Consider the following 15181-nt stretch of genomic DNA (forward strand, 5'->3'; position numbering starts at 1 on the left):
TGCAGACAACCGCTTCCTAAGACGCTCAGTGCTCATCGAGGCAGAACATTTCACCTTCCCTCTTATCAAAGTTGCAAAGTAAACTACAAGAAAACATTCTGCAGTAAATCAAAGTGAGAAAGACATTTCAGAAGCAACTTTTTGGATGCTGTATCCGAGCAGTGCAGCAAAAACGACTGCGTTGCGTGCAGCCATCCAGTTTTTGGTGTATGATGTTTTTTTTTTATTCCGGTGCATCTAAAATTTAAAGAAAAAGGTGTTTAATTAATAATTGATCATTTTATGTTCAAACATTCAAAGTCTGGCCAGGGCAGCAGCAGCAGCAGCAAAATGTGACTTTAGAGTTTGAATGGCTGCATTCGTTCTCGGCTCCCTCAGTAAAGATACTGCCGCTTGTTTCACTTGGCTGCGAGCCCCCGTATGAAATAGGGGCCTGAGAAAGATGAATTCTATACATTTCAGTGGCAGGTTGATTGTATGTTATGCCTGGCCGCATGACTTGTGACCCTCTCTTCTGTCAGGGCTGTCAGAGCAAGCTGGCAGGGGCGTTTGGTTGTGTAGGCCTGAGGTGAGGAGGAATGTGCCCGGCTGCGATCATGTCCTTGGATTTGTAATGAAGTTGTGAGGCTGAAATCACTCACTCCTGCGTGGCGTAGTGGCACGTCATGTTTTATCACAGGGATGCCACATTTACTCAGTCATTAGGGACCGAAAGCTAGTTTATCTCTGTTGCGATCCAGGCAGACTGATAGACACTTCAGGGGTGGCACGTGTGTCAGCACTTTTGCGGTTCAGTCAAGGACTTGACTCCAGATATCGCTGTCATTCTCTATACGTCTCTGTCTTTCGCAAGCTCCACGGATCATCTGACAGGTTGGTTCTTTGAAATAATGTCTGCTATAGTGACATCACTATGACAAAGGACAAATGATTAGATTAACATAATTATGCCACCCACAAAACCAGAGAAAAATGTTTTTGCTCAGATTAGATATATTTCTTTGAATATCATTTGTCTCAGATGTTTCTGACAAAATTCGTAGAGACATAAAAATAACCCTAGTTATAGTTAGTTGTATTTTATTACTTCAAATAAAATAAATGTTAACTGAATTAAAATAAAATGATTAAAAACGTATTAAACTTAACTTATTTTAGATAGGCTAAATGTCAAGGAAACATTTATCGTTTGTGTTTAAGTTGATGTATTAAAATAAATAAAACTAAAACTGAAAAAAAAAAAACTGTAGAAGTTACCCAAAGAAGAATACCCCAAATCTAACAAAAACAATAATAAAACTTTACCTAAAATTTAATTGAAAATGGAAAATATAAAAACAGAAACTAATTTATCTCCGAGCAGTTTGACATTGTTGGGATACTTCTTTTTTCCAGAGAAGAATCTGAAAATGATGAGAATTAAAGGGATAGTTCACCCAAACATGAAAATTCTGTTATCATACTCATCCTCATGTCATTCCAAACCAGTCTTTCTTCTGTGGAACACAAAAGAACCATTTTTTTTTGTATAATGGAAGTCTATGGGGGCCAAAATTTCATTGACTTTTTAAAAAAAAAACTTCTTTGTCACAAATATCTTTGTGCTCCACAATAAAAAGAAGTCAGACAGATCTGTAATGACGACGTGATAGTGAATAAATGATGACAGAATTTTCATTTGTAGATGAATAATCCCTCATTTTGAATCGCATTGCTGTCTAGGAGAGACAATTGAATTGAGACTTCAAAGAAACCACTTTTTTTATTTTCCTTCCTATCCTATTGGTTTATCTCACCCACAAGTAGCTGGTTGCCATATGCACAGCACACACACATTCATATAAAAACTCTCTCAGGCATACTTTGTCTTTCTTCAGCGCTCGCGGTGTACGCTCTGTTGATGTTTGTTTAATTAAAAACTGATAATTGTGTAGTCACAGTTTGTTTTTTGTTGAGCAGAGATGAGATGGACAGGTCTCTAGGCAGAGAAAGCATGCATGCCTCATGAATAGAAATACGATTTCTGTTTATCCAGCTACCACACCTGTGGATTGGCTTGTTCCACCTGAGGCCCTCACCGCCACTTAACTTCCAGAATTTTGAGCAAATGGTGACCCATCAACAGAATCAAAACTGAATCTATTTTCGTGCTGGTAATAATTACGTTACTTGCAAATTGTAGAGCTCCAAATTAGAGGGTTTCACATTTGGTCAGTTTGTTTGAGGTCTTCGAGTTCAGCATAGAGTTTTGCCTGGCAATATAAAATATGTGAATATGGCATTGTCTGCTTGCTTAATTAAGTATCAGTCTAATGAATAGTTCAGCCATGAAACTTTATTAGCTAAATTCTATAGGCTATATTCGGATTGGTTCATTTAATGTAACGTTCTCAGCCAATCGATTTCACATATCCATTACAATTTCCCTTTATAACCACAATGCATCCAAACAAATGCACTATCTCTGTCTCTAAACTATATCAGCATGTTCCCATTAATTTTATGTACCGAGCAGTTAGCAGAAAAAGTCGTACTTTCTCTGCAGCAGCAGCATAGCAAATCTAGTACGCCATGACCATGTACATTCTATTTACATTAATACAATGTTTTACAAACTATCACAAGAGGTGTCATAACTCAAATATATCTCAAAGGTCACCTAGCTATAATCAAATAAGTAACTCGTTACTCAACTAAAGAATAAAAAAATGTCCTTGTCAAAATGTCACATGTTGCCTTTTATGTTATACATTTATGACAAAAAAATGCAGTGGCTTGTGATGAACCAATGGTCTGAAACATTGGGCTGTGGCACTGATGTGGGCAGTGCCACTTTTAGTGTGGTATGCAAGATTTCCCATGCTGTGCCACCTCTTCACTCTATCATTTCCTGTTCTCTCTTCCCATCTGAATAAAAACAATTTTGACAAACATAAATAATGATACAGAAGAAGCTTCTTTTCTTTTTATCTATTTATTTATTACTTTGAACAGAAAACCTTACTCTGATGGCCAGTTTAACATTCTGAGTTATTGAGGTTAAGTTGGGGCAAATGAGCACACAGAGAAATTAAAATGATTCAATTTAAGGTGTTCATTCATTTATTAAATCATTCATTCAGTGAATCCTTTCCTTGTTTGCTTACATGGTATCAAAATACTGCAGTTTCTCAAATTTCCAGTCAGAGATAATTAATTCGAGCAGACATTTTAAATGAAAATTTCATAATCGGCTCATTATTTCCAATAGATTCCATTCATCTGTCTTTCATACAACTTTCAATACCTAATGCAAATACAGGGAAAATGTGAAGTTTTAAGAACTCCTAAAAAAAATCATTCTTTCCCACCTCTCTTTCTGCCTGTCTATTTATGAGAGGTAATCTATAATGCATATGCCTTAGCTATATGACTGCATATTGTCTTACAAAGGCAGCTCAAAGTGCTCTGTTCAGCGGAAAGGCTAGCACATGCTGACAGATGCTGCAGGAATCTGCAAGAGCATACACCCATACACACACACACACACACACACACACTGGAGGAGTGAGATAAAGATGAATTGCTCAATGGAGAGAGGGATTACACAGCTGAGCACGACTGATTCAGACAGAATCATTCAAAGCCCAGAGAGGCCATACAGATCGCTCTAGTCCAGCGAGGTAGAATGGAAGAGACAGAGAGTGAAATGATAGGGGTTTGTTCATGAAAACAATGACACGAAAAAGATACATTTATGATAAAATCAACCAATGGTCAGAGTTTCGCTGGCCTTGTTAGCCCCTGCTAGTAGAAGCCGTAAATACACACACTACAGGTTCATTATACTATCAATTTAATAAACCAAATGTTAATATTGCATAACTTACATTTAGACTCAATAGACTATTGCCAGTTATAGGCTATACCCACGCTCTACTTTTGCTCTGTCATCAAAAATAGTTCCAGCTGAGCACATCTGAGCAACACAGTAATAATGATGCTTCGTTCCAGATTGATTCAGTGTGTTTGAATTAATTGCTTGAGTGAATAATGCAGTGGCTATAGTCTTGTTCCTGAATGAATCAGGCTGCATATGTTAAAACAGTAGACAGGTGCGCAGGAAGTAGGGGTGCGGTTTTCACAGGATTGTAATCAGAGGTGCAGTGGTAAAAAAAGAGGTGGGTAAACTATAAATTCTGGTGGACCACGACGTGGTCACCCGGTAAGGTGGGCCACTGCGTATGTGTATCCTGATGTCCTGATGACATTGCTATTAGGCAGGGCTCGACATTAAGCCTTTTCATACGCTTGTCCTGACCTTAGGACAAGTAAATCTGTCATTCACTTGTCCGAGTAAAAAAGTTTCTCGTCAGGATTTTTTTTTATTTTATTTATTCTGAAACAACATTCTCATCAGTGTTCAATTAGCTTTGATATTTAAATCGGCATATTGTAATATTTGCACCTTTAAAGGGCATCCCCTCCCCAATATTATTAAATGTATGCTTCATCTTTCATTTTAAATTCCTAAATTTGATCAATAAATTCAATTATTTCGAATAATAAGACACTATAGGGCTGATCAAATTAAATCATTTACACTGAAAAATTACAATTGCATAAAATAATGTTATGAAATTGATTTAAATTTACAAATTGGAAAGAATGATCTACTTTTAAACATAACACGAAACCGCCAGTAGGTGGCGGCAGGCGACCCTCTTAATGAGTGAGTCATTGATTCATTCATGATTCAAACGATTTGTTCAAACGGCTGATTCATTCAAGATTGAGACAGATGTTTATGAATGGGTCATTGAATCTTTGACTCAATCGATTCGTTCAAAATGCTGAATCATTCAGTAATGAAAACAGGTTGAGTGTTCCTGTGAGATGCGCCGTGGTTCTGCTGTGATTTTTGTTTGGAACTATTTTCGCTGCTGAAACAGAACAAAAACAGCCAATATTGCATCTAAAATGTAAGTGACTTAATTTTAACTGTTTATTGAACTGTTGTAGGAAATCAATGTCACATTTTCAATCGTGATGGTGTTCAGGAAAAATAATTGAGGTTGCTTAACATATGTTAAAAATATAAAAACTCCACATTAAGATTTTTTATAGGCAGTAACGTTATGTTGTTAACTGAGTGTGTGTGTGCGCTCATTTGTGTAGATTTCTCCTCGAGAGGCTGCGCGAGCGTCAACAGCGCAACCACCGTCAGTAATAGTCAACAACACTGACAGTAATGCAGCGCAAAATTAAAGAGTTCGTCTTAGGTTTAACAACCTAAGAAACTAACTAATAAATAACAATATGAAACTAAAACGACATAAGCTTAATTTATAGCTATTTAGAGGTGGATAAACGCAATTTAGAGGTGGATAAACGCAATTTGGAGGTGGGTAAACGCTATTTCCGAGTATTGGGAGGCGTTTACGTGCGTTTAGCCTCCACTACATCCCTGATTGTAATGCAATGGGATTTTTTTTGTCCATTGAGGCCACATTTATTCATTTTTAGCATTTAGTATACTAAACTACACTGACAGTGAGCCAACAGTGACGCATTAAGCCGGAATCGGCCCAACTGTGCTTGCTATCTGAGTTATTTATTTGTAATAAACACTTGGGTTATTTATATGTTTAATGATGTTTTTTTAAAACATACGCGCAGAGTGTGACGTCATTGTGACCGTTGCAGTGTAGTCTTTCGTCCGTTCTAAAAAAAGACGTCTGCTCTAAGTTAACGTCACTCCTGAGCGCAAGTCCACCGTCAGTGTTGTGCATAGACACATAGACAGTAAAAGAAATGGACACAGCGACCCCGTTGATTTCAACGGAGAGAGTTGAAGCCATAGACAGTAAAAGAAATGGACACAGCGAGCGACCCCATAGACTTCAACGGAGAAAAGTGAAGTCAAATAGAAGCACTCACTTCCTGATTGCCAAGCGGCAGGCTCAAACTGAGCTTGACGACGTAGATGTGACGTGAGCAACTTGTACGTCTTCTAGTAGCTGTGCCAAGAGGAATCTGAATCATTCCCTTCCGAATCTTGCAGAGCCGGAGAGCGTGAGTATTAGCTGGGGCCATAACGTAAGATACAAGGTAATGGAGCCTTTTATACATTGTTGTGTTTCTTTAGAAATAAACAATGGACAAATGGAGTCTTTAAACGCCTCAGATGTACAGCGAATAACTTTACATCTGAGGCGTTTAAAGACTCCATTTGTCCATTATTTATTTCTAAAGAAACACGACAATGTATAAAAGGCTCCATTACTTTGTATCTTACGTTATGGCCCCGTAGAAGCCGTTTTGTAAAAATAGGCTAACAATTGCGTCATAACACGCGACTCTCTGTCGCACAGAAGAGAAATGATCGTATAGACAGAAGTAGAAGCTCGCGCGCAATCGGGGGGACGTGGAGGCATGAAGTCAAGGGAGAAGCCCATAGAGTGTTATAAAGTTGATCCTGCTGCTAGCTCATGGACAGCTAATACTCACGATCTCCGGCTCTGCAAGATTCGGAAGGGAATGATTCAGATTCCTCTTGGCACAGCTACTAGAAGACGTACAAGTTGCGCACGTCACATCTACGTCGTCCAGCTCAGTTTGAGCCTGCGCAGTGCGCTTGGCAATCAGGAAGTGAGTGCTTCTAATTGACTTCACTTTTCTCCGTTGAAGTCTATGGGGTCGCTGTGTCCATTTCTTTTACTGTCTATGGTTGAAGCCCAACTTGGGCACTCACTTCCTGATAGCCAAGCATACTGCGCAGGCTCAAACTGAGCTTGACGACGTAGTTGTCACGTGAGCAACCTTTCTGACCTTCTAGTAGCTGTGTCGGGACAAATCTGAAACAAATCTGTTGTTGAAATATTTTGTCCCGTTGCTTTTATGAACTCTCTATCTATGGGCTTCTCCCTTGACTTTATGCCTCCATGTCCACCCGATTGCCTCATAGACAGTAAACGATTGCCTACGAGCTTCTACCTCTGTCTATACGGTCATTTCTCTACTGTGCGACAGAGTGTCCCGTGGTTATGACGCAATAGTTAGCCTATTTTTACAAGAATGGCTTCTACGGGGCCATAACGTAAGATACAAAGTAATGGAGCCTTTTATACATTGTCGTGTTTCTTTAGAAATAAAAAATGGACAAATGGAGTCTTTGGACGCCTCAGATGTAAAGTTATTCGCTGTCAAAGTGACGCCGAAATGAAGGGGAGTCAATGGGATGCTAACAGCAGGTGATAGCCAGCTACAATGGCGGCCCCCGGAGGCAGCTTCAACTTCCGGCTGATGGATTACCCCCTTGCATAGACAGTGGGTGTTGTGTAAGGTAGGCACTAGGCACTTTTTTTGTGTTAATTTCCATTTCCTGTCGCTGTGCAGGCTCCGTGTAAACAGCTCAGTTTCCCGTAGACTGCTCCGTTGCATTACAATTGAACTATCAATAATGTAAACAATGTGATGTGCAGTCAAATATCCGGGACTGAGATGTGCTGTTTAAACGTTGTGTTTCGCGGAGTTTTTACGAGTTTTATAGAGATATTATGTGGTAACAGATGTCCTAACTCAGTAGCCTACTCATAAAAGAATATTAGACAAAAAGTACCCATCGAGCTACTACTTCCGGTGAGATTCTGAAGTGTGCATACGATGACGCCACAGGGGAGGATTTGTTTGTGAATGGTAACGTTAGTGAAGCGAACGCAATTTGGTAGGTGATAATAACAACACGGCAGATGTAGGCCATGTCATTACACTACACACTCATTAGAACGTACTTTTTTAGCGGTCTTACTCAAGAGAGTATGCAATTTCGGATGCAGCCTCCGTGTTTAAAGGAATCGGTTGAGTGAATGATTCAAATGAATCATTACTGAATGAACGAATCGCTCATAAATACGGTCACTCCAGAGGTTAGTAGGCTATATCAATATAAAGGTTCAGTCACATTAGCAAACATTCGGTGAGATTTTGTGGGAAAAAAAAGTCAATATAGTCTATTGTCAATATAGCTATGCATGAAGCTAACAAAGAATCACTTTCAAACCAAGCAGCTTTCTATTGGTAAACGCTGTGAATTCACGTGACCAACTTGAACACAAGCGAAATCTGTGTGGGGAACTTTTTCGCCCTCACATAAAACTCCTGATCACACGGATTCCTAAAATGACTGGATTTCGCTAGCTATGCTTTCAAGAGCTGCTGTAAATATGACCACGCCTTAACCCAGGTGTGTCCGATCCTGCTCCTGGAGGGCCACTGTCCTGCAGAGTTTAGCTCCAACCCCAATTAAACACAACTGAAGCAGCCAATCAAGGTCTTAGGCATACTAGAAACTTCCAGACAGGGCCACACCTGTCTGGAAGTTTTTAGTATGCCTAAGAGAAGGCCTTGATTGGCTGGTTCAGTTGTGTTTAATTGGATCAGGAGCAGGTTTGGGCACCCTGCCTTAACCTACAGAAATAGTCACCATAAAAATCCCCAACAGTAACAAGATTGATAGAATGTCTGGAACACGCAACAATCGGAATGAATGATCTCGGAAAGTGCCTCAACAAATCAAATTCAAGGACCAGAACTATAATTATTAATAGGCTATAGTATATATTTTACCAGTGACGGATAGTTTTCTCCAGGTATTATATACAGTACCTCTTTGTGACCAACAACTCTGTCTCTCTGTCTTAAAGTTGGCATGAAACAGAAGTTGCTATTTTCTTCCCTATTGCGCTGTATATCCGATTGAAACAGCTTTTAAAACAAGAAAAAAATCTAGGGTGTGACTTGATTTTGTTCATTGGGAATTGATTGTATCATTGTTGTTTGCTATAATTGCTGAGTGACAGGTTGTCCTGCCCTCGTGCCAGTAAAAACGTCATCAGAGAGATGTCATTGCAAGAGGCAGGGGATGAGGGGAAGTTACTTTGATTAAAGATTATAAGAGAACATGAATAAAAAACATGATGGATAATTTATTATAAATACCGCAATATTCAAAAAATAAAATAAAAAAAGAATTGTCAATTTTGATTTCATGCTAACTTTAATAATAGGAAAGTCTTAAGGATATGACTGTCATCTCCAGCAGATGGCAATGTTTAGAGTGGCATCACATCTCCCCCACAGCGCACTCAAAAGCTTGTAAAGCCATTGTGATGCAACAATGCCTTGGCCTGCCTGCCTCCATCCTACTCTGTTATATCCAAACACTGCCTGTCAGCACCCAGATTGAATTTGGACATCTCATTTCCAGCCTGGGGAAAAAGTGTTTTTACAAGGTCAACAATAGGCAGAGAGAAAAAGTGAGAGAGGGATGAAAGATACTAGGGAGAAAATTTCTGCAGTTCAGAGCAATCAATATCTCCTCCTCTCTCACGTGGGAGTTACTGTATACTATGAAACTATCCCGTATCTCAGGGGCTCACACACATACGCCGGTACATGAAAGGCGGTCCTATTGTTCGCTCGCTTCCGGGGGGAGTGCTTTATGTTTTTGCAGGGGATGGAGGGTTTTATTTTTGAGATAAATACATATATCTCCTTAGTGATTACATGCTTGCCTAATTCTATAAAAATTACATACACAAGCACACAAGCATTCAAACTTGAAGGGATATATGCTGATACAAACACCATGAACAAAGCTTTAACCTCTCTATCCACCTCTTAATGTGGGCCAAGTGAACAGATCAAAGTAACCGTACCTCTAGAGACACACACACACACACACACATACACATTGATATTTAACCCCCTACTGATTCCATCAACCCCTCCCTGCACTTTTCCTCCCTACTGTCACACTCTCCCCCTGTTCAAGATTGTTCACAATTTCTACAGTTTCTTTGTTTTAGTAGGGTTGGGTATCGTTTGAATGTTAAAGATTCCGATTCTGCCAAATTCCTAATTTCAATTGCAATAAGGTAAGAAAAAAACAAAACAAAATGTATATCATTCACATTTATTCAAAGTCTTATTCCAAAACATTCATTGTAGCTGAATAGCATGAACAAAAAACAACAGGCTAAAGATCACTTTCACAAGTAACTTTTACCTATGGTTTAAAAATACCACAGCAAAAACAACTAGCCGTAATATAACTTTCAAGCATTATTAAAGACAAGTAAAGACTCAGTATTAAAATAAGAACAAAAAACAAAAAACAAAACAAAAAAAAATCAGCAATCGCACAAATAAATACAGCTGAAGTTATATATCACAGTTTTCTCAAAGAAAGATATTAAGCAAAACAACTGTTTTCAACTGTGAATAAAACATAACATATTTTCTTGAGCACCAAATCAACATAGAATGATTTCTGAAGGATCATGTGACACTGAAGACTGGAGTAATGGCTGCTGAAAATGATCTTTACTATGACAGAAATAAGTTTACACTGCTCTTGGTCTCAAACGGGATCCTCAGTTGGCTTTTTTTCTTGATAAAACGGTAAGATATAGCCCAGTCTCAAATGTCTGATACGGCAAATCTATGACAACAAATGACGATGCGTAAAATGTGTAATGCTTTAGCGTAAGCTAGATAAATGTACAATCAGATTTGGTTTTACTACCATTGTCAGTGAACAGGTTCATAAACTAGGAATTGTCTTCGGAAGAATAGTACAACATAAAACATATCCCATAAAAGATGCTAAAGTTACCTATGTTTTTGTGTATAACCTACCGGTAGCCTTGTGTACTTTGCTAACATGATAAGGTGCTCACGTCCTTGACCAACAAGGAAGAACGCCGTTGCATTGGCTATATTTTCTTTTTCGTAAAAAATAGTAAATTGTTCCCGGGAATGTGAGTTCGGCGGATTAGCCTGTTTGGCTTTTACAGTAACGTCATAGTGCCATTTGATTGTTTATTACCGTAAGACATTTGAGTGTACTTTGTTGACCAACTGTGTAAGGTATGATTATTATTTTGAGCTTTTACAAAGTAATAACTTATATTGTTCATGAACGTGTTTCCATAATAATACACTCATAAGTGGATACAGTAAACACATAAAACAGTTCAACATACATGGAGATAGATGGAAACAAAAACCGAACTTTTCTACTACCCCCGTTTTCCCCTCACACATAAGTGTGTAATTTACTAAAATACCTTTCCTTTCATATATTTAAAATGACTTGCAGATTTATAACTTTATTACCTCTGAAGACATTATGACTGTCAACAAAAGATTTGTGCGGCTGATGCTCTTTTGGTTATGAACAGCTCGTGCAAGCGTGCGTGTGCGTGTGATCCATGAGCGTGCACATCTCTGGTGGCAGTTTCGCTTGTCGCCAGAGGGGGCATAGTTCTGCAAAAACTCAGAAACCTGCGCTATGCACCTTTAAAATAGAAAACAGTAATTTTAAATTGTAATAATATTTGTAATAAAATTGTAATGTGTGTAATAATTCCACAGTATTGCTATTTTACTGTATTTTTGATCAAATAAATGTAGCCTTGCTAGTCAGAATGTGTAAGTCATGTTGTGAATATGCTCTTTATATTACAATGCAGTAAAACATGAATAGCGACAATATGAAGAATTTTACTGTATTTTAATATTATATTACTTCTAGTATAGACATTTTCTAAAAGTAGTGAATCTGACATAAATTATTGACTAAAAAACATGTTATTGTTTTTTGTCTTTCACTAAAAGACAAAACTATGACTAAATAAGGGTTGGGAATCGAAAATCTATTCCAATTCTGGAAGCAAATATGGTTAGGAATTGGATACTTGTTCTAATATTCTAATTCGATTTCTTATAGATTCTTTTGTGTGCATTTTAATATGACTTTAAATAATTTTCTTTGCTGCACACACATCCAAAGCACACGCATAAAAAAAGTGATTTTAAACCATTCAAGAAAAAGAGGATTTTTGCGCTAAACTGAGTTGCTAAACGGACAAATACACACACAAATCTGTTTTGTCTTAAGTGAAGTAAACAGTTGGCAAAGAAAACGCATAACAGTTTATTAGATCCGTGCAGCTCTTAAAGTGACATCAGCCTAATATTCCTGCTGTTGTCTCTGTTAATCACACAATAAAATGCAAAGAGAAATTTCACTTGCAGTTCTTGACTGAATATCTTTTGTAAATATATTTGTAATCTATATTTAATTTATAAAGTGCAGTGTTATTTTACATTTAAGTTTCTGGCCTAAAAATCTTAAAACACTGTTTATTTCAATCGTATCTTTGTTCAGTATATTTTTGTTCAGAATAGAAATTTCAAAAGCATTTTAAGCAAATATTAAGCAGGTATTGTGTTATTGTTAACCTGTTTAGTAGTTATTGTTGTGAGGGAAGCTGTAGGGGGTGAGTGCCTTTTTCTTTGAATACTGTTTTTGTCCCTGTTTTTGTATAGCAAGGGAGTTGAGGGAAGTTTGTATTGTTTATTTCTTTTTGTTTAACCTTTCTTAGGTTAGTTAGGACTCCTCCCAAAATTAGTTTGTGGGCTGTTTTTTTGTGTTATTTTAGGCCTTGCTCTCCCCTGAGCCATTGGTCCCTGGTAACGTATGTTCTGTCCTTTTATTTAATTTTTTTTGTAAATAAAATCCTTTCTTTGATATTTATCATCTGGCGTCATCTTCACGTGACAGAGGATTGAAGTGTGTTCTCGTCTTTCTTTTTTTTCCTTTGTTACCTCCCCTCCCGACCCCTAGACGGTTAGGGTAACGTAACATTTGAAACAGACTTTTTTTGTAACAAAGTAAAAGTCTTTAACTACAATTTCCTTCAGTACAACTGTTCATAAGATTAATATTAAAGTTGGCATAGTTGTGACATAAATCCGAGTGAAACGGCTTCTCGAACGGAAAAAAAACTTGGTTTTTTTTCATTTATTTTGAACATCATGAATTGTTTAGATTGTTGTTGTTTGTTAATTGCTACAATCTCATGTAATTGACAGGTTGCTTGAGGGTTGAGATTATTGTCCCACCTTCACCAGTGTACACGGCATCAGAAAAGAGATGTCGTTGTGAGAGGGAGGGGAAGTTAATGCTTTTGATTAAATATTACGAGGGCACAATTTAAGAAAAAAGAGCATGGATAATTCACTTATAAAAAGCACTGCAATATATATATATATATAAAATACTTGTTATTTTTTATGTCATGTTTGACTTTAAACAGGGACAGCACCACAAAACAACTAGGGGCTAGTACCTTGTGAATATTGTAGGCCCTTACAATATAAGGTACCAGTTGTTTTGTGGTGCTTAAACTGTCCCTGTTAGCTGAAACATTTATGATCAAATCATCAGTTACCGCTAACATGGAGACTCACACTGACACCCATCAGTCAAAATATCAAGGGCACTGAGATCTTTAGGTGTGAAAATGAATTATTACTCTGAATGACATTTAGGATGCATGACATGGAATTGCGTTATTATTTTAAGTGAAAAATGCATTCTATCCTCAAAATGCATTAGGTGCTTGCAGTCAAGGTCAAAGAATATGCGAAGATCCTTTCCTTGGAATTCACAACACCCACCGCTCTCATCTCATTATCTAAATGACAGGTCTGGGAGAGGGACAGTGCTTTGACTCTTACGCCACCGGTCTTTAGTGCTGGATTATAATCAGCGGTGACACTTGCTTTTCAAAAATCACCTCTGTAATCACATGAGTGTCTTCAGATCATGATGGGATAATCGGTGCCAATGACCATCAGTTATTTGCCATGTTAAATACCCGCTGCTTCACACACACACACACACACACACACACACACACACACACACACACACACACACACACACACACACACACACACACACACACATACACAGGGGCGTAGCCAGAATTTTATTTTTGGTGGGGTCCCATCTTAAAATGAGGGGGCAACTAGCCTATAATATATACAGCTTAACACCTGCACACATTTAAAACAGCATATTGCGGTTCATCAATTGCAGACAAGTCATTGGGCATTGTGCCGATTTGTGGAAGTGTCATGCTACACTCCTGTGATGAAATAGGCCTATGTGTTTCTGTGTCCTGAGAAGCCTCAGGTGCCGCTTCACTCGCTGTCGCCTCATAGTAAGCTGAAGCAGACTCAGATGGCACATTTTCTCCTTCTCGCTCATCTTTCCGTGTTTTTTTGAAAAAGCGTTATATTGTACTTTGCGCACCTGCCATTGTCACCGCATAGGCCTATTCACGAGTTCACACTTACAAATAAGTCAGATAGAATAAATGCATATTTGGCGTGCTGTCCGAGGAGAGGGCTCCGGGCTCGGTATGCGGCCCGAACCCATAGTACTCCCCCGTTCCTGACTGTGGAAGAATGAGCCAGGAGTGAGGAGTCGGGGTGGTGGAGGGATGCTGAAACTGTCAAGGAATGTTAGGTGAGTTGACAGTGGATATTTATATATGCTTCCTCTCGTGCTGATAGGGTAGACATGTAATAGTTTGGTGACGAGTTGATTGGAATGATTTATTTGAATGTGCTCCTCCCGAACCTTGTTTATAAAACATCATTTAATGAACGATTTGCGAAGAAGACAGCGTAGGTTACGCACAACACGTGACATAATCAAATCAAGTTTGAAAACAGACACATTTTACCGCGCAGCATTTTGATTGGTCAATCTATCAATTAGACTAACAAATCAACAATTTCTTATTTTTGACTTTTTTATTTTAAGCAATCAGAAATCAGGCCCCCTCGTGGCTACGCCACACACACACACACACACACACACACACACACACACACACACACACACACACACACACACACACACACACACACACACACACACACACACACACGCTCACTCAAGTCCTGCTCAGGTGCTCAGGGTGGCATTCAAGATACTGGGCAGAGAGCCAAACTGAAATACACACAGCAGAACTTGACTTGGCTCAGGCTTTTGAACATAAAATCAAAATTACCCTTATTTACTCTCATAATGTACATTTCTTGTCTTATTGTTAATGAGTCATCAGTGCATGTAATTTCAAAGAAAATATTCTTTTATGTACTTTATCTATAGTTTTGTTCTTTTTTTTATGGCAAACAACTAATGGAGAAAATAATAAGGAAAACCATTATCATTAGAACATAAACTACACCATAAAGATGATGAAGATAAACTACTTTTTTTCTTTGGAATAACATGCACTGATGATTTATTAAAAATAAGTCAAGAGTTGTACAT

General features: G+C 38.2%; 1 protein-coding gene across 1 annotated transcript in view; it reads right to left on the minus strand.

Moving 5' to 3' along the window:
- Positions 1-15181, minus strand: part of dgat1b (diacylglycerol O-acyltransferase 1b) — a 113380-nt gene that overhangs the window by 21024 nt on the left and 77175 nt on the right. The gene's annotated exons all lie outside the window — the stretch shown is intronic.

The sequence above is a fragment of the Rhinichthys klamathensis genome, unplaced genomic scaffold, assembly GCF_029890125.1.
Source record: "Rhinichthys klamathensis goyatoka isolate OS25496 unplaced genomic scaffold, OSU_Roscu_1.1 h1tg000211l_1, whole genome shotgun sequence".
Lineage (NCBI taxonomy): Eukaryota > Metazoa > Chordata > Actinopteri > Cypriniformes > Leuciscidae > Rhinichthys > Rhinichthys klamathensis.